We start from the raw sequence: 18,783 nt of genomic DNA on the forward strand, positions 1-18,783 counted from the left end.
CCAACTATCCAGACCACTAACTTTTTACCTAAAGGAAATAATAATTAATCCATAATCAACAATTCAGGTCTAACATATAGTCTAAATCTGTTTGATTCCCATCTACCTATACGTTTAATTATCGACTCATCTAAACCTAATCTGGCTGCTTCCGTACCAGCACCTATTCTAAAAGAATGAGATGAAAATTTTATATCACCTAAATCTAATAAAATTAAACATTTCTTTAAAATTGAAGTAAATTGGAACCTGGTTAATGGAGACATATCTTGGTGTAACAAAAAAGGACCTTTAACTGCAGGTTAAACCATAAAACCAAAAATATACCTGATGTAACAAATAACACCACGTAGGCAAAAAATTAAATATGTAAACCTTTATTACCCCATACGGGAGAAGTTACCCACAAAAAACATACATCTAAAATACAAAAAACTAAAAACACCCCAGAAAGGAATGTGTATCACGTCCTATGGAAATGACCATATAATATAACAAGATGATAGCATGAGACATATGAATAAATGGCCAAAAGATCCAATATCTAAAATAATGGCAAAATATGACTCAATATAATGCAGTGTATCAAGTTCTACAAACAATCTAAGTATCTAAGTAGATAGTCATTTACCCAATGTGGACATGATAAGGGACACACTCCGATCCAAGGACCACCTCGACGCGCGTTTCGCTTCCTTCGTCAGGAGGTGGTCCAATACTAATTCACCTATCCTTAGTGCTGCAAAAAAAGCAACTACAAACACTGTGCGAAATAAACATACTTCAAAACTATCAAAACAAATCTGCTCCAAAACAGACCACAACTTACTTAAAAGATTAACAGAAATAGGTCTCCTACCATCTGAGCAAGAAAAATTCCTCCGATAGCCCTTTAGTAACTGCTTAACTGGAAAATAATTGATTGGTTGTAATGCCATTAATTTCCTAACAAATGAGATTCCTGCTAGAATTTAAACTAACATCGTTATGCAAATAATCAACTTTTGGATTTGAACAAAAAGAAAGCCAATAACTCCATGCAGCTGAATAGTCAGCCCATGTTCTTGGCGCTAAGGAATTTTTAATATTAGAAGAAATCAATCCCAGATCAAGTCCCATAAATGAGTTGGGCATGGGATCCCTTCTTCCTCTGCCTCGTCCGGAGCCAGCTCTCGAAAACTTCTGCCACTGACAATGAGACAGAGAATCTGCTAAATTATTACTTCTTCCATCAATATAACTTGCTTTCAACCATATATTAAAAGATAAACAACACAGTACCAAATGTCTTAACAGCTTAGTGGTAAGATAACATTTTGATGATAATGTATTTATAGCAAATACAACTCCTTTGTTGTCTGTGAACAAATAAATTCTTCTATTCTTAAATTCAATACCCCAAATTACAATAGCAACCAGTACAGGAAAAAGTTCAAGAAATACTATATTCTTGTTAACTTTATTCAATATCCAAGAATCCAGCCAAGTCTCTGCCAACCAATTACCACACCAGTATACTCCATAGCCACTACTACCTGCTGCATCCGTGAACAAACAAAGCGAATCTGAATCTTCGAATTCTTGTTGCCAGCAACTGTGACCATTGAATCTGCTCAGAAATTCAAGCCAAATTCCCAGATCATCTTTCAAGTATCTAGGTAATCTGATATGAGCCCTAGGCGACTTCAAACCCCGCGTAGCAAAATAAAGTCCCATTGGCAAAACTCTGGTAGCAAAATTTAATAAACCAAGTAAAGATTGTAGTTCCTGTAGCATAGTTTTCTTTTTTGCTACCAGCTCAATTAACAAAACTCAAATTTTTAACAACTTATCAACTGGTAATCTAAATTCCATATTAACCGAATCTATAACAATACCTAAAAACTCTAAACAATAACAGGACAAAACCGTTTTTTCATTAGCAAGTGAAACTCCAAAATAACTAGAAACTTCAATAAATTTTTCTAATAACTCAAAACATAAAACCGAATCAGCGTAACCAACAAATAAGAAATCGTCCAAATAATGTAATATACCTCCATTTGGCATCTGCTCCTGCACTACCCAATGCAAAAAGGTAGAAAAAGCTTCAAAATAATGACAGGATGATCCCATTGGGAGGCATTTGTCAAAATAAAATGCATTATCAAATTGGAAACCTAAAGAGTTAAATCCGCTAGGCTTCACCGGTAGTAATCTAAAAGCTGATTTTATGTCAGCCTTAGCTAATAGAGCTTTGTGGCCGAACTGTCTTAATAAAGCCACTGCCTGATCAAAGGAAGCGTATGTAACGGACGCTCTTCCTTTATCTATCTCGTCATTTAAAGACGTCTTCTCCGGGTAAGAAAGGTGATGAATTAGTCTAAAAGACCAGCCTCCTTTTTAGGAACTACACCTAAAGGTGATAACCTGAAATGACTAAATGGAGGAGTACTAAATGGGCCAGCGATCCTACCTGACTCTAATTCTTTACACAACTTTTCCCTAACAATAGATTTATGCATAGCTATTGATTTTAAATTTTCAACCCAACAGCAGCCATGACCAATAAACATCGGAATTTCAAAGCCTTCATTGAAACCCTTAAAAATGAGCTCAGCTTTCTCCCTCTCTGGGTAACGCTTGAGCCATGGGCGCATTCTTATTAGAATCACTGGCGTCAACGCTTTTTGATAACAACTCCTTGGCTGCTGCTGATTTGACTGACTTGCTTTCTTAAAACATCTACACATGGGGTGAGCACCCCCACAAAAGGAACACTCATGTTTATACCTACAACTACTAAACCATTTGCAAGTTGTTTCATTAAAAGCGAAACATACCCCTTTCCTAAGGTTACCTTGAGCAGCATTTTGCTGTTTAACCGGAGCGGATCTTTGTGGTAACATTAGATTGAGCCACAGACCCACATCCTTAACCCCCCAATTAATGGACGGGTAAACTGCTAACTTCTGTCTAAACATTTCGTCATAGTTGCACCATGCCATAACGCCAAAAATGCGATAAGCCTCAAGTATAATATCAATATGTTGAAATAAACCACAACACTTATCCGGATATTTCTCACCCAAAACAGCAGAATATATACAAAACGCCTGCAACCAATTGTTAAAAGATCTTGGCATACTACGCTTCCTATCATCCTCGTTCTTTTCATCATTTTTATCACTACGAACAATATGTTCCTTAGCTGAAGGCAATAGTGATAAGACTTCAATAAATTCATTACGCCAAATGTGCTCTTTAGTATTCTTTTGCAAATGAAATCCTAAAGGTGACACTTCACATGAAATCGCTTCTTTAACACGTCAGAAACGTGGCAAAATGACAGAAGTATTAGAGTTACTCTGTGTCATATTACCATTTGAACTGTTTTGTTCACTCCACACTCCAGCTGCTGAACTAGGAGCTGAAGCTTTAACAATAAAATCTGATAACACTTTCATAAAATTAACAAGATAGACGTTTTGGTTAGAATTTATCTCCCCACTCGCTGGGTCCGTTGCGGCTGATTCTCTCCCGGCCTTAGACCGACAGGCGGAGCTAAGCCCTTCTGGTCCTGATGTAAACCCTCTCTAGGCTGTGCAGCTCGTCCTGAAGAAGCTGTACGACGCTGCTGCTGTGAGGCACTCCCCAGCGCTTCAGACTCTGTAAGACCCTGGAAACTCTGTCTTGTAGGTGTCCCACGCCGCTCTGTTGATACTGATCCGCTGACAGGCAAAACTCCGCCCTTTGGCCGACTGAACGACCACTGCTTCTGCTCCGGCTGCCATGAGGAGGTAGGGTGAATAAATAACCCGGCTCCTCCTCGTTCTTTTGGACGGCCTCCTGTCAGTCTTTGGAAGTTCCGGCTCTTACTCTGTAAGTACCGCTTCACTCCGCTCCGTCACATCCTTTAGAAGTCTTCCTTTCTGTTCCGGCAGCAGCTCTGTTGCATTAAGGCATCTTCTTAGCCATTCTTCACCGCCCGCTGACTCCGCTCTCCGTAACAGCTGTTACAGAAGGTCCTCCATGGCTTGTCTTGAATCCTCTTCAAACGGCCCAGAACACTGCCGAACAACAGAATTTAAAAAATAAATCTTCCCGCCATTGATGCTCATCATCCAATCAGTAAAAAGCGCAGGCTTTACGAGCGCAAGGTGGAAAATTCCAGAAACTGCTCGTACATTCTGTACAGCTGACCTCAAATTGACCTAGCAGGTAAGTACCAACTGTAATAATAAAAGATTGGTGGGGAGGAAGAAACCAAAACCAGAAAAAAAAATACCTTTAAATACAAAATGATGTGGGGCTGTTACCATGTGTCCCCCAAGCGATTGCTATGGGGGGCCCTGACATTCTTATGGGAGCCATTGAGAGCCTGAGTTCAGATTTTCTTAACTACACAGCGATTCCAGACAAGGTCAGAATGTGATCACGTGGGCGGCGCTGGACCCAAAAACAACGTGATGCACGGATGGGTAAGTATTTTTGCACACAGTACCCCACTGAAACACCAATAAACAAAATGTGTGTGTTTTTTTTAAAGGTTTGGATGTAATACTATTTCGGGATCGAGGACTACTTTGAAAACTGCGCTTTTTTTTATTCTCAATAAAATGGTTAACAAGGGTTGTGTAGGGATTTTTTATTTCAATCAAATATTTTTTTCTATGTTTTTTTTAAACGTTATTACTACCACCTTAGTAATGACCGCTGTCTGATTCACAGCATCCATTACTAAGGCCGGGCTAAGCATTAGCCAGGGAAAAAGCTAACACTAACCCCCATTATTACCCCAGTACACACTGCCACCAGGGGTGCCGGGTACAATCCAGTACCCCACAATCTGTAGTGATGGTTGGGCACTGGGGTGGCTGCAGACTAGTATTATTAGGCTGTGAAAGGCCAAAAACTGTGGCCTTACCCACCCTGGTAATGTTAGCCTGCTGCTGCTATATTGTATCTGGCTGGTTATGAAAATGGGGAAACAACACATTAATAATTGTAAAAAAAAGTGTTTATTTAAAGAGGCTCTGTCACCAGATTTTGCAACCCCTATCTGCTATTGCAGCAGATAGGCGCTGCAATGTAGATTACAGTAACGTTTTTATTTTTAAAAAACGAGCATTTTTGGCCAAGTTATGACCATTTTTGTAATTATCCAAATGAGGCTTGCAAAAGTCCAAGTGGGTGTGTTTAAAAGTAAAAGTCCAAGTGGGCGTGTATTATGTGCGTACATCGGGGCGTTTTTAATACTTTCACTAGCTGGGCGCTCTGAAGAGAAGTAACATCCTCTTCTCTTCAGAACGCCCAGCTTCTGACAGTGCAGATCTGTGACGTCACTCACAGGTCCTGCATCGTGACGGCCACATACGCACCAGAGGCTACAGTTGATTCTGCAGCAGCATCAGCGTTTGCAGGTAAGTCGATCTTACCTGCAAACGCTGATGCTGCTGCAGAATCAACTGTAGCCTCTGGTGCCGATGTGGCCGTCACGATGCAGGACCTGTGAGTGACGTCACAGATCTGCACTGTCAGAAGCTGGGCGTTCTGAAGAGAAGAGGATGTTACTTCTCTTCAGAGCGCCCAGCTAGTGAAAGTATTAAAAACGCCCCGATGTACGCACATAATACACGCCCACTTGGACTTTTACTTTTAAACACACCCACTTGGACTTTTGCAAGCCTCATTTGCATAATTACAAAAATGGTCATAACTTGGCCAAAAATGCTCGTTTTTTAAAAATAAAAACGTTACTGTAATCTACATTGCAGCGCCGATCTGCTGCAATAGCAGATAGGGGTTGCAAAATCTGGTGACAGAGCCTCTTTAATAAAAAAACGACACGGGGTCCCCCTCTTTTTCATACCCAGCCATATACAACATTACAGCAGCAGGCTAGCCTTACCATGGTGGGGAAGGCCACATATTTTGGCCTTCCCAGCCTGCGGCTGCCCCAGTCCCCGACCATCACTACAGAAAGCCGGATACTGGAAAGTACCTGACTCTTGGATTTACCCCTGATGGCGGCAGACACCGAAGTAATAATGGGGGTTAGTGCTTGCCTTTTCACAGCTAAGACTAAGGCCTCATGCACACGACCGTAGCCATGTGAACTGCCATGATTTTCGGGTCGGCTGGGGGCGGAGTGTCACCCGCAAGCCGCCCGCAAATCGCGGGCCGTGCACATGGCTGCGGCCATTATTTTCTATGAGCCTGGACCATGCATGGAGCGTGGAAACCACGGTCGTGTGCATGGCCCCATAGAAATGAATGGGGCCGCAATTCTCCGTGGATTTTCGTGGGAATTGCGGCCGCAAAAGCACGTTCGTGTGCATGGGGCCTAAGCCCCGCCTTAGTAATGGGCTCTGTCAATTAGACAGCGGCCCTTACAAATGCCCCATGCACACAAACTTATTTTTTCCTCCCGTAAATACTGGCGTAAATACGGGTCCATTGTCACAAATATTCCACCCGTATTATTCCACCCGTATTTACGGACCCGTTGGCACCCGTATTTACAGACCCGTAAAAAATAAGGTGTGGGCTGGAAATGATGTCACAATCATGTCCAAGCCCCTTAAAAGAGTCACATGATCGCTAAAACGCCATTTTATGTGCCATTTGTGCATTGTGAGAGCTGTGTGCGATTCCTGTGCTGAGATAGTTTGAGATCTTGGCGTTTATTTCACAGCAAGGATGTCAGATACTCGTGTGGATGATGCTCTGCTGTACTGGCTTGTCTTGCGGCGATTTGGACAGCGACCTATGCTGGACTAGGAACCGTTGAGGAAGAAGAGGAGGTATTGGGTTCACCCCATTGTCTCCCAAAGGCCCAGGGAGGGCCATTTCCATACCCTATACGATGCCCTGCGGAAGCAGCCGGAGAAGTTTCACAACTTCTGGCGCATGTCCATCTCCAGCTTTAACCGTCTGTTATTGGACCTCTGTCCTGGAATCACCTTACAGGACACCAACATGCGATGGTGCATCCCTCCAGAGTAAAGGCTCATCGGCACCCTCAAGTAAAACACATAATGTCTCCTGTGTCCATTCCTGCCATGCCCTGCGACCGTTAGTATAACCGTACTTGTCCCCTGTGCCCATTCCTGCCATGCCCTGCGACAGTTAGTATAACCGTACTTATACCCTGTGCCCATTCCCGTCATGCCCTGTATAATCGTAGTTGTCCCCTGTGGATGTCCTGTCACCCTGTACCAGCAGTACTAATTTATTTTTGGTTTTCGTCACAGATTCCTGGCAACCGTCAACTCATTTGCATCACTGCATTTTGAGTTTTTGCTGGGTTGCTCAACAATTTCGCAGATCATGTCTGACCTGCGAAGTCATCTGGCAGCGTCTGAGAGCGTTGGTGAAGCCACAGCCCAAGGCAGAAGATTGGTAGAAGCCCTCAGCAATCCGTAGCCAATCTGCAGTTTCCCAACTGTGTGGGAGCGCTGGATGGGAAACTTATTCATGTGAAGAAGCCGCTTCACTCTGTGTCCCTGTATTACAATTACAGTTTTTCTCGGTGATGCTGTTGGCCTTGGCTGACAGCGACTACCGATTTGTGATTGTTGATATAGGGGCCTATGGGAGCTCCTCGGATGCTGGCATCTTCAGGGCTTCCCGAATGGTTGAACATCTTCTCTCCAACGAGCTTGCCATTCCTGAACCAAGACAACTACCTTGATCTTAAGGACCACCAGCGCCATTCATCATCGTGGCAGATGAAGGTTTTGGCCCATCCCTCCATGTGTTACGGCCATTCCCCCCTGCTGTGATCTTGATGACAGGTGGCGCATTTTTAATTACCGGCTCACCCGTGCGAGACGGTATGTGGAATGTGCATTTGGGAACCTGAGCAACAAATGACGTTTATTCCAGAGCCCCATTCAATTGGATCCCCAGAATGTGATGCTGGTTATCCAAGTCAGCGTCATTCTGCACAATTTTTGCAGGATTCACGAGTCAACATTAGACATTGACCTGGACAATGTACCTGCAAATTCTTGCGTCCCTGTGGACAACACCCTGCATGGAAGACCCGGAGCAGCAGGACTGTTGACGTGGGAATTCTATGCGGACTACTTTGTGTCCTCTGCTGGGGCGGTCCCTTTGCAGATAGATGCAATCCACGGCGGAAAATAATTGGATATGGAAAGTTGTCATTTTTTAATTGGTTCAGGACTGTTTATTTCTGATAGATCCTGGTTGGCGTTATTAGTTAGGGACTCGCAAGCCAATGAGGACCCTTGATGTGGGCTGCGAGCTTATGTATTTCTGCCGCAATATAGTTACATAGTTAGTGCAGCTGAAAAAAGACACGTCCATCAAGTTCCACCAAGGGACGGGAAAAGGGAAGGGAAAAATTTCTACACATAGGAGTTAATACTTTTTTGGTCTAGGAAATTATCTAACCCTTTTTTAAAGCCATCTACTGTCCCTGCTGTGACCAGCTCCTGCGGTAGGCTATTGCATAGATTCACAACCAATGCGGAGGACAACCAAAATACCCCTTGAAGGTCATACAAAGTAAATTACTTCAAATAATATATAATATATGGGGGGAAAAGGGCATATAACACAGTGAATACCCATGACTGCTGGTAACATTAGCAATGACTCATATAATGTATAAGAACAACAACCTAAAAGAATTGAGTCAAAGACCCGGACGAAGGCATTCCTCGCCGAAACGTGCGTCAGGTGTGATGCCAGACAACAGTGTGCTATAATATGGGTAAGCTGCTCTCACTCAACTGCATGTGCACTTTATACTAATGATTTATGCATTATCAAATGTTAGGCTACATTAATGAGTATAACCATATACCATCATTTGGGACCTTACACAAGCCTTTTTTTGATAAGTATACCCAGGTGTTAGTAATTAATTTATTTATTTATCTATTTATGTACCTTGGTCTCTCATATATATCCTTGTTATGCATATGCTATTACAGTAGCCCCTTTATACACATGTGTCGCCTCTGCAGGTTGAACCTTTTTTTTATCCAGACGGAGGGAGTGCCCCCTTGTTTTTTGAGGGTGTTTTACATGGAACAGGATAGCACCATATTTTTTGTATGTGCCATTAATATATTTATATAAATTAATCATGTCCCCCCCTTAGTCGTCTTTTTTCAAGGCTAAATAGGTTTAATTCTTTTAATCTTTCCTCATAACTTAGATTCTCCATGCCCCTTATTAGCTTCGTTGCTCTTCTTTGTATTTTTTCCAACTCCAGGGCATCCTTTCTATGAACTGGAGCCCAGAACTGTACTGCATATTCTAGATGAGGCCTAACTAATGCTTTGTAAAGTGGCAATATTACATCTCTGTCCAGCGAGTCCATGCCTCTTTTAATACACGACAATATCCTGCTGGCCTTTGAAGCAGCTGATTGACACTGCATGCTGTTATTTAGTTTATGATTTACAAGTACACCCAGATCCTTCTCAACAAGTGACTCCCCCAGTGTAGCTCCCCCTAGGACATATGATGCATGCAGGTTGTTGGTACCCAGATGCATAACTTTACATTTATCTACATTAAACTTCATTTGCCAACTGGATGCCCAAACATCCGCTTGCAATTCACGAACATCTTCCATAGACTAAACTATATTACATAGCTTGGTGTCATTTGCAAAAATAGAAATAGTGCTATTAATCCCATCCTCTATATCATTAATAAATAAGTTGAATAATAGTGGTCCCAGCACTGAACTCTGGGGTACACCACTTATAACTGATGACCATTCAGAGTAGGAATCATTGACCACAACTCTCTGGATACGGTCCTTGAGCCAATTCTCAATCCAATTACAAACTATATTTTCTAAACCTATAGTCCTTAATTTACCCATTAGACGTCTATGAGGGACAGTGTCAAATGCCTTTGCAAAGTCCAAAAACACTATATCCACAGCGGCCCCTCTATCTAGGCTTCTGCTCACCTTTTCATAAAAACAGATCAGGTTGGTTTGACAACTTCTGTCCTTAGTAAAATCGTGCTGGCTGTCAAGTATAATACTATTTTTTGTCACATAATCCTGTATTTAGTCCCTTAATAGCCCCTCAAACATTTTGCCCACGATGGATGTTAAGCTTACTGGTCTATAATTACCCGGGGAAGACCTAGAGCCCTTTTTGAAAATAGGCACCACATTTGCCCTGCGCCAGTCCCTTGGCACTATACCAGTCACTAGAGAATCTCTGAATATTATGAAAAGGGGGACAGAAATAACTGAACCTTGACATTGACATTCCCAACAAGATCTGCATTATTAGAAATGACCAGAGCCAACAGAGCTTCACCTCTAGTCGGGTCTTCCACAAACTGGTCCATAAAATTTTCCTGCAACATGTTGAGGAAATGTCTCCCCTTTGCAGTTGAAGCCGAACCATGACACCAATTAATATCCCGGAAATTAAAATCTCCCATTATTACTACAGTACCCCCCCTGTGCAGCCCGCTCCATCTGTTTATATAGCTGAACTTCCATCTCCTCAGTTATATTGGGGGGTCTATAGATTACACCAAAAGTAATTTTTTCAGTGTTTACCTCCCTTCCTAGTTCCACCCACAAGGTTTCAACCTCCTCTCAAGCTTCACCCTCTAATGTCTCTTTCACACTCGCCTTCATATCACTTCTCACATACACCACCGCCTTTCCTATTTGTCCTGTCTTTCTGTAGATTTACAGCCCAGTCATGAGAAGAGTCTAGCCATGTTTCAGCAACACCAACTATATCTATATTTTCTTCCAGTATCAAGGCCTCCAGCTCCCCCATTTTGCTTGTTAGACTTCTGGCATTTGTGAACATACACTTTAACTTGCCTTTCAGTTTTCCACTTTTATTATCAGAAATGTGATTATTTGACATTTGGGCTTTTTTATTTACACTGCTGTTTTGTAACAAAAGGATCTCCTTATCTTGTTGTCTAGTCCTCTCCCCACAGTCTGTTTCTTCCCCCCCCCCCCACCAATATAGTCTGACCCCTCTCTAATCTAACTACCCCTTTATTTTCTACATTGACCTCCTCCTCAGCCCTAGTTTAAACACTCCGCCACCCCAGCTAGAATTCTCTCCCCCAGCACAGCAGACCCCCTTCCATTTAGGTGCAAATCATCTGCAGAATACAGTTTGTACCCCAATGAAAAGTCATCCCAGTGCTCTAGGAACCCAAAGCCTTCTCCTCTACACCAAGACTTAAGCCATGCATTTAACTCCCTGAGCTCCCGCTGTCTTTCAGATATCATTGTATGTTATGTAAAGTTAATGGTAAAAAGTATTGTGCGCAGAAATACATACCAATACCTCATTACAATTATGATATGTTCACTTTTTCCATAAATAAAAATGCAAACACAATGAAAATGATAATTTTGGTTGTTGGTTAAAAGCAACACACGGTCCAATTTTTTTTTCTAAAATCCAGACCAATATGAAGTGTAATGTGGAAATCTACATACATACACCGTTTGTTACCATACACTTGAAATGTATTGTACCAAATAAGCAAAAAAAACGCAAAGTATTTTGGTGCAACAAATTTTTTAGTAAAAAAAGCACAAATTTAAGAAAAACAACAAGCAGATAACAAAAAAAAACTACAAACGGACAAAGTCCTCAGTAGAAGGCCCCGCCACATTAGCACCTTGCAGTTCCCCTCCCTGCACTTGCGGATAAGCGTATTGGCCACCAGGAAACTGGCCGGGGGCACTGAACGTGGGCCGATCCTGGCTGAATTGAGGGCTCATATCAGGATAGGTGGAGGCACACGGTGGCGGTGGGGGTGGAGTGGTGATAGGGGAAAATTGCATGACATGCCTGTTCCGATGAAACACAATTGCATTGCAGAGTTCCATCGGAGCCGGATTGTTCATGAATGTGTCCAGGACTCCAAGGATTGCCAATTGGCATCGAAGTTGCCTTTCAGATGGCATCCTTTTCAGATGTGGAGCCACTGTTTTCCCAAACACGTCCTCCAAACCGCCCTCTGCTCTTCGCTGGAGATGGGCCAGCACATAAGCGTCTGTGGACGAGAGTCTCTCCCCTTTTTCTCATTTTCTGTTATGATGACGACGTGGTGGGGGTGATGTCCTATCCTCCAGTACAGGCGTACTTTCCTCTAAGGGGGGATTCGTGGTCCCTGACGGAGACTCCACCAACGTAGCATCAGAGTCAACTTCCTGAAGATTATCGCTAGTTCTATGTTTAAAAAAAAAGTATTGAATCAGTTCAATATAGGTAGCTAAAATATTATTAAAGCTTTTTTAAAGGAACAGTGTCACCACAATTTTTTTTTTAATATGTTAACGATGTTAGTGCTTTATTAAAAACGTTTGGATTAATTTGTGTGTTTGTGTGTTACTTTTTCTTATTTTTACACTTTTTCTTCCCTATGGGGGCTGCCATTTTTTTTTCCATTTCTGTATGTGTCGATTAACGACACATACAGACATGGAATACGGCAGCTCCAGTCCCATAGGGACTGCGAACGGGGCCAGTTCCATCCACTAACATGTACGCCGCTGTGTGGGAACGGCGCATGCGCCGCTTCCACACAGTTCAATTTGAAATGCGCGCCGTCCGGCGCCATTTTCCTGTGGACCGGAAGTCGCGGCCGGACAGTAAGATTACTACTTCCGGTCGCGGCTTCCGGACTTGTGCACATGGAGCAGCGGCAGCAGACGGAGCGGATGGACCGGAGGGAGCGGCGGCGAATGGAGCAGGTAAGGGATTTCTATGTATGTTTGTGTTCAGTGTGTGTTTACTACTGTATGTAAACCTTCTACACTGTGTGTTAGCTCAAAAAATGGCAACACACAGTGTAGGAGGTTAGACCGTTCAAACCCCTCGTTTCTCCCGGCACTAGCCAGGATAAAGGAGGGGGGGATGCTGAGAGCTCACTAGAGCGAGGGCTTTTTACCCAATTTTGCAGCATAAAGCAATGTGGTTGCTTTACCACATGCAATGCTGCAATTTTGGGAATGGCTCCATCTAGTGACCAGCAATGGGAAATATTATAAATTAGAATCCAATTGAATCCAATTTATAATATTTCCTGACTCGTGAAAAAAAAAAAAAAATTAGAACAATGTTTAATCACCTATACACTAATTGTTTAACTAAAAAAAAAAAACATGTTTTGCTGGCAACACATTCCCTTTAAAGGAGATAAAAAAAAAAAAAAAAAAAAAAGACGGATAGAGCTATGCGATGTCACACAGGTATCTGGGGGACATAACATATCCCAATGCGTTAAAATGAAACACAATAGCATGTCCCCTGGCAACCTTTCAAGGTGTGACGGATGGGGATATGCGATGTCATACAGGTATCTGTGGGACATATCCCATGCGTTAAAATTAAACACAATAGCATATGACATTTGACATAATTGTATACTTACGGCCCAATGTCCATCCCAACTTTCAAGAACTGCAGTTGCTGGGTGTAGACATATGGCCTTTTCTTCATCTGTCCTTCCCCGCTGCGGCCTTTGGACACCATCTCGCGCCGGAACTGGTCGCGGCAGGTGCTCCTTCGCGACTTAGCATTTGCCACTGTGTGAGGAAAAAAAAAATATCTGAATTTTAGTATACATTTTAATTTAAAAAAAAAGGGTGATTGCAATAACATTTGGGGGGAGGGGGTGGCAACTTACCTAGTTTGCGGCGCTCTCTCACCGTTGCCGACTCTCATTCCTCCGGGTGGAGGGACTTAAACGGAATGTGTTGTTAGCAAAAAATTTATTTTTTTTTTTTAAAATCCCTCGCTCTAGTGAGCTCTCAGAATCCCCCCCTCCTTTATCCTGGCTAGTGCCGGGAGAAACGAGGGGATTGAACGGTCTAACCTCCTACACTGTGTGTCGCCATTTTTTGAGCTAACACACAGTGTAGAAGGTTAACATACACTAGTAAACACACTGAAACACGAACATACATAGAAATCACTTACCTGCTCCTGTCGCCGCCGCTCCCTCCGGTCCGTCCGCTCCATCTGCTGCCGCTGCTCCAAGTGCACAAGTCCGGAAGCCGCGACCGGAAGTAGTAATCTTACTGTCCGGCCGCGACTTCCGGTCTACTTCCAGCGCTCAGTTCAACTTGGACCGTGTGGGAGCGGCGCATGCGCCGTTCCCACACAGACGGCGTACACCATAGTGGATGGAACAGGCCCCGTTCGCATTCACTATGGGACTGGAGCTGCCGTATTCCATGTCTGTATGTGTCGTTAATCGACACATACAGAAATGGAAAAAAAAATGGCAGCCCCCATAGGGAAGAAAAAGTAAAAAAATAAAAAAAAGTAACACACAAACACACAAATAAATACAAAAGTTTTTTATAAAACACTAACATCAAACTGATATAAAAAATTTTTTGGGGGCGACACTATTCCTTTAAAGAGGCTCTGTCACCAGATTTTGCAACCCCTATCTCCTATTGCAGCAGATCGGCGCTGCAATGGAGATAAGAGTAACCTTGTTTTTTTTTAAAAACGAGCATTTTTGGCCAAGTTATGACCATTTTTATATTTATGTAAATGAGGCTTTCTAAAGTACAACTGGGCGTGTTTAAAGTAAAAGTACAACTGGGCGTGTATTGTGTTCGTTAAATCGGGGAGTTTTTACTTCTTTTACTAGCTGGGCGTTGTGTATAGAAGTATCATCCACTTCTCTTCACAACGCCCAGCTTCTGGCAGTGCAAAGACACAGCGTGTTCTCGAGAGATCACGCTGTGACGTCACTTCCCCAGGTCCTGCATCGTGTCGGACGAGCAAGGACACATCGGCACCAGAGGCTACAGTAGATTCTGCAGCAGCATCGGCGTTTGCAGGTAAGTCGATGTAGCTACTTACCTGCAAACGCTGATGCTGCTGCAGAATCAACTGTAGCCTCTGGTGCCGATGTGTCCTCGCTCGTCCGACACGATGCAGGACCTGGGGCAGGAAGTGAGTGACGTCACAGCGTGATCTCTCGAGAACACGGCTGTGTCTGCACTGCCAGAAGCTGGGCGTTGTGAAGAGAAGTGGATGATACTTCTATACACAACGCCCAGCTAGTAAAAGAAGTAAAAACGCCCAGATGTAATGAACACAATACACGCCCAGTTGTACTTTTACTTTAAACACGCCCAGTTGTACTTTAGAAAGCCTAATTTACATAAATATAAAAATGGTCATAACTTGGCCAAAAACGCTCGTTTTAAAAAAAAACAAAAACGTTACTCTTATCTCCATTGCAGCGCCGATCTGCTGCAATAGGAGATAGGGGTTGCAAAATCTAGTGACAGAGCCTCTTTAACCACCTCGTTCCAGGCTTGTTCCTTAGCCACAGTGTCTTTGTACTCCTTCAGCCATTTGCCCCATATCACTGGGTAGTCTTCAACAAATAAAATGAGGCTCTTCGCCTGCAGTTTTGTGAGTGACATTTTTTGATCAGATTCTCTTCAGCGACTCTGCTAAGAAATCCCCTGACGTCGCCTAGCAAACCTTCTGTAATTACAGGTGCACACACGTAGCCACCCGTAATTACGGGAGCCCCATAGACTTCTATGGGCCTGCCCGTGCCATAATTATGGCCTGAAATAGGACATTTTCCATATTTATCAACGGCACAGGAAACCGTCCCGTAAGGAAACGGGAAGGTACCTGTGGCCAATAGAAGTCTATGGGCCCGTAATTACGGGCCGTAATTATGGCCGTTTTTACATTCGTGTGCATGGGGCCTAAGGCAGTAGTAATATAGTTTAAAAAAAAGACACATAGAAAAACATTTTATTGAAATAAAAAAAACAACACAACCCTTGTTAACTATTTTAACCCCTTCCCTCTTTAGCCACTTTTGACCTTCCTGACACAGCCTCATTTTTCAAATCTGTGGTAATGTGGTAATAACGTCGGAATGCTTTTACCTATCCAAGCGATTCTGAGATTGTTTTCTTGTGACACATTGGACTTTATGTTACTGGCAAAATTTGCTCGATATGTTCAGTATTTAATCATGAAAAACACCAAAACTTAGCGAAAAATTGCAAACATTAGCATTTTTCTCAACTTAAATGTATCCGCTTGTAAGACAGGCAGTTATAACACACAAAATTGTTGCTAACTAACATCCCTCATATGTCTACTTTAGATTGGCATCGTTTTTTGAACATCCTTTTATTTTTGTAGGACGTTACAAGGCTTAGAACTTTAGCAGCAATTTCTCACATTTTCAAGAAAATTTCAAAAGGCTATTTTTACAGGGGCCAGTTCAGTTGTGAAGTAGCTTTGAGGGCCTTATATATTAGAAACCCCCAAAAAGTCCCCCCATTTTAAAAACTGCACCCCTCAAAATATTCAAAACAGCATTTAGAAAATTTCTTAACCCTTTAGAATTTTCACTAAATCACAGGAATTAAAGCAAAGTAGAGGTGAAATTTACAAATTTCATATTTTTTTGCAGAAATTAATTTTTAATCCAATTTTCTTTGTAACACAGAAAGTTTTACCAGAAAAATGCAACTCAATATTTATTGCCCAAGTTCTGTAGTTTTAGTAAATATCCGACATGAGGCCCGTAGAATGCTACTGTACTGAAGCACCGGCCTCAGAAGCAAAGGAGCACCTAGTGGATTTTGCAGCTTTATTTTTATTAGAATATATTTTAGGAAACATGTCAGGTTTGAAGGGCTCTTGCGATGCCAAAACAGTGGAAATCCCCCAAAAGTGACCCCATTTGGGAAACTACACACCTCAAGAAAATTATCTAGGGATATAGTGAGCATTTTGACCACACAGGTTTTTTTCAGAAATTATTGGAAGTAGGCCATGAAAATTAAAATCTAAATTTTTTCAAAGAAAATGTAGATTTAGCGATTTTTTTTCTAATTTACACAAGGACTAAAGGAGAAAAAGCACCACCAAATTTGTAAAGCAATTTCTCCCGAGTAAAACTGTTCCCCACATGTGGTAAGAGACGGCTGTTTGGACACATGGCAGGGCTTAGAATGGAAATAGCGCTATTTGGAGATCACATTTAGGAGGAATGGTTTGCGGAGGCCATGTCGCCTTTGCAAAGCCCCTGAGGCGACAAAACAATGAAAACGCCCAAAAAGTGACTCCATTTAGGAAACTACAACCCTTGAGGAATTCATCTAGGGGTGTAGTAAGCATTTTGACCCCATAGATGTTTCATATAATTTATTAGAATTGGGCAGTGAAAATAAAAACAATCCTTTTTCTTCAATAAGACGTAGCTTTAGCGCAAAATTTTTCATTTTTTGGGAGGCCAGGTAAACAAAAAACTGCAATTCTGGCATAGTCTTTTTTATACAGCGTTCACCATGCGTTATAAATTACATGTTAACTTTATTCTGCGGGTCAGTACGATTCCGGCGATACCTAATTTATAGCACTTTTTTATGTTTTACAACGTTTTGCACAATAAAATTACTTTTGTAAAAAAATATATTTTTTCTGTCGCCAAGTTGAGAACCATAACTTTTTAATTTTTTTGTCGACGGAGCTGTATGAGGGCTTGTTTTTTGCAAGACGAGCTATAGTTTTTATATCTCCAATTTTTTGATACGTGCGACTTTTTGATCACTTTTTATTCCAATATTTGTAGGGCAAAGTGACCAAAAACAAGAAACTCTGGTATAGGTTTTTACGTTTTGTTTTTTTATGCTGTTCACCGCGTGCAATAATATATTTTGATACCTCAGGTCGTTACGGTCGCGGCGATACCAAATACATATTGTTTATTATTTTTTTTCAATAATAAAGGACTTGATAAGAGAAAAAGGGTGATTGGGTTTTATTTTATTACTTGAAACTTTTATTGTTTTCAAACTTTTATTTTTACACATTTTTTTCAAGTCCCACTAGGGAACTTGAAGGTCCAACTGTCTGATGTTTTTTTTCTTATACATTGCACTACCTTCGTAGTGCAATGTATTAGATCTGTCAGTTATTCACTGACAGCAAGCCGATTAGGCTTCGTCTCCGTAATGGCAGAGCAGGAGGCCATTGTGTCTCCTGTTGCCATAACAGCAGTTGCCAGTCCTGATTGCCTGTCAGGGCTGGCGATCTGCTAGTAACCGCTAAGATGCAGCGATCGCTGCATCAAAGGGGTTAATGGCAGGGATCGGAGCTAGCCTCAGTTCCTGCCGTTACAGGTGGATGTCAGCTGTAACATACAGCTGACTTCCACCGCTGATAACGCAGGATCAGCTCCTGACCTGACGCCATCTCGCCGGCAGCTACGGAAGCCAATCAGGCTCCGCCGCCGGGCGGATCTTGACCGGCTTCCGTGCTAGGCAGACCGGGAGGCCAGTATTAGGCCTCCGGTTGCCATTGCAGCCACTAATTCATTGCTGGGGTTCCGATGAGCTGCAAACACCTCAAGTGCAGCACTCGCGTTTGAGCTATGCACTTAATGGGTTAATGACAGGGATCTATGCTAATTTCGGTCCCGCCATTACAGCCGGATGTCAGCTGTAAGATACCGCTGAGATCTTTGCGATGATGGCACCGGCTCAGCTTGAGCCGATGCCAAACATTTGGCGTATGGGTACGGCAATTTGCGGGAAGTCATGGTGTACCCATACTGCAAATGTCGGGAAGGGGTTAATGAAAACAACACCGTAATCAAAGTAGTCCAACAACCGAACATGTAAAAAAACACAAACAAAAAATAAAGCATAACAAGTATACTTCCCTTTTCAGGGAAACTCCTGACGTCACTGTCCGTATATGGATAGTGACATCAGAAGCAATGCTAGAGTCCCCGGGCAAAGCA

Source organism: Rhinoderma darwinii, chromosome 3, assembly GCF_050947455.1.
Source record: "Rhinoderma darwinii isolate aRhiDar2 chromosome 3, aRhiDar2.hap1, whole genome shotgun sequence".
Taxonomy (NCBI): domain Eukaryota; kingdom Metazoa; phylum Chordata; class Amphibia; order Anura; family Rhinodermatidae; genus Rhinoderma; species Rhinoderma darwinii.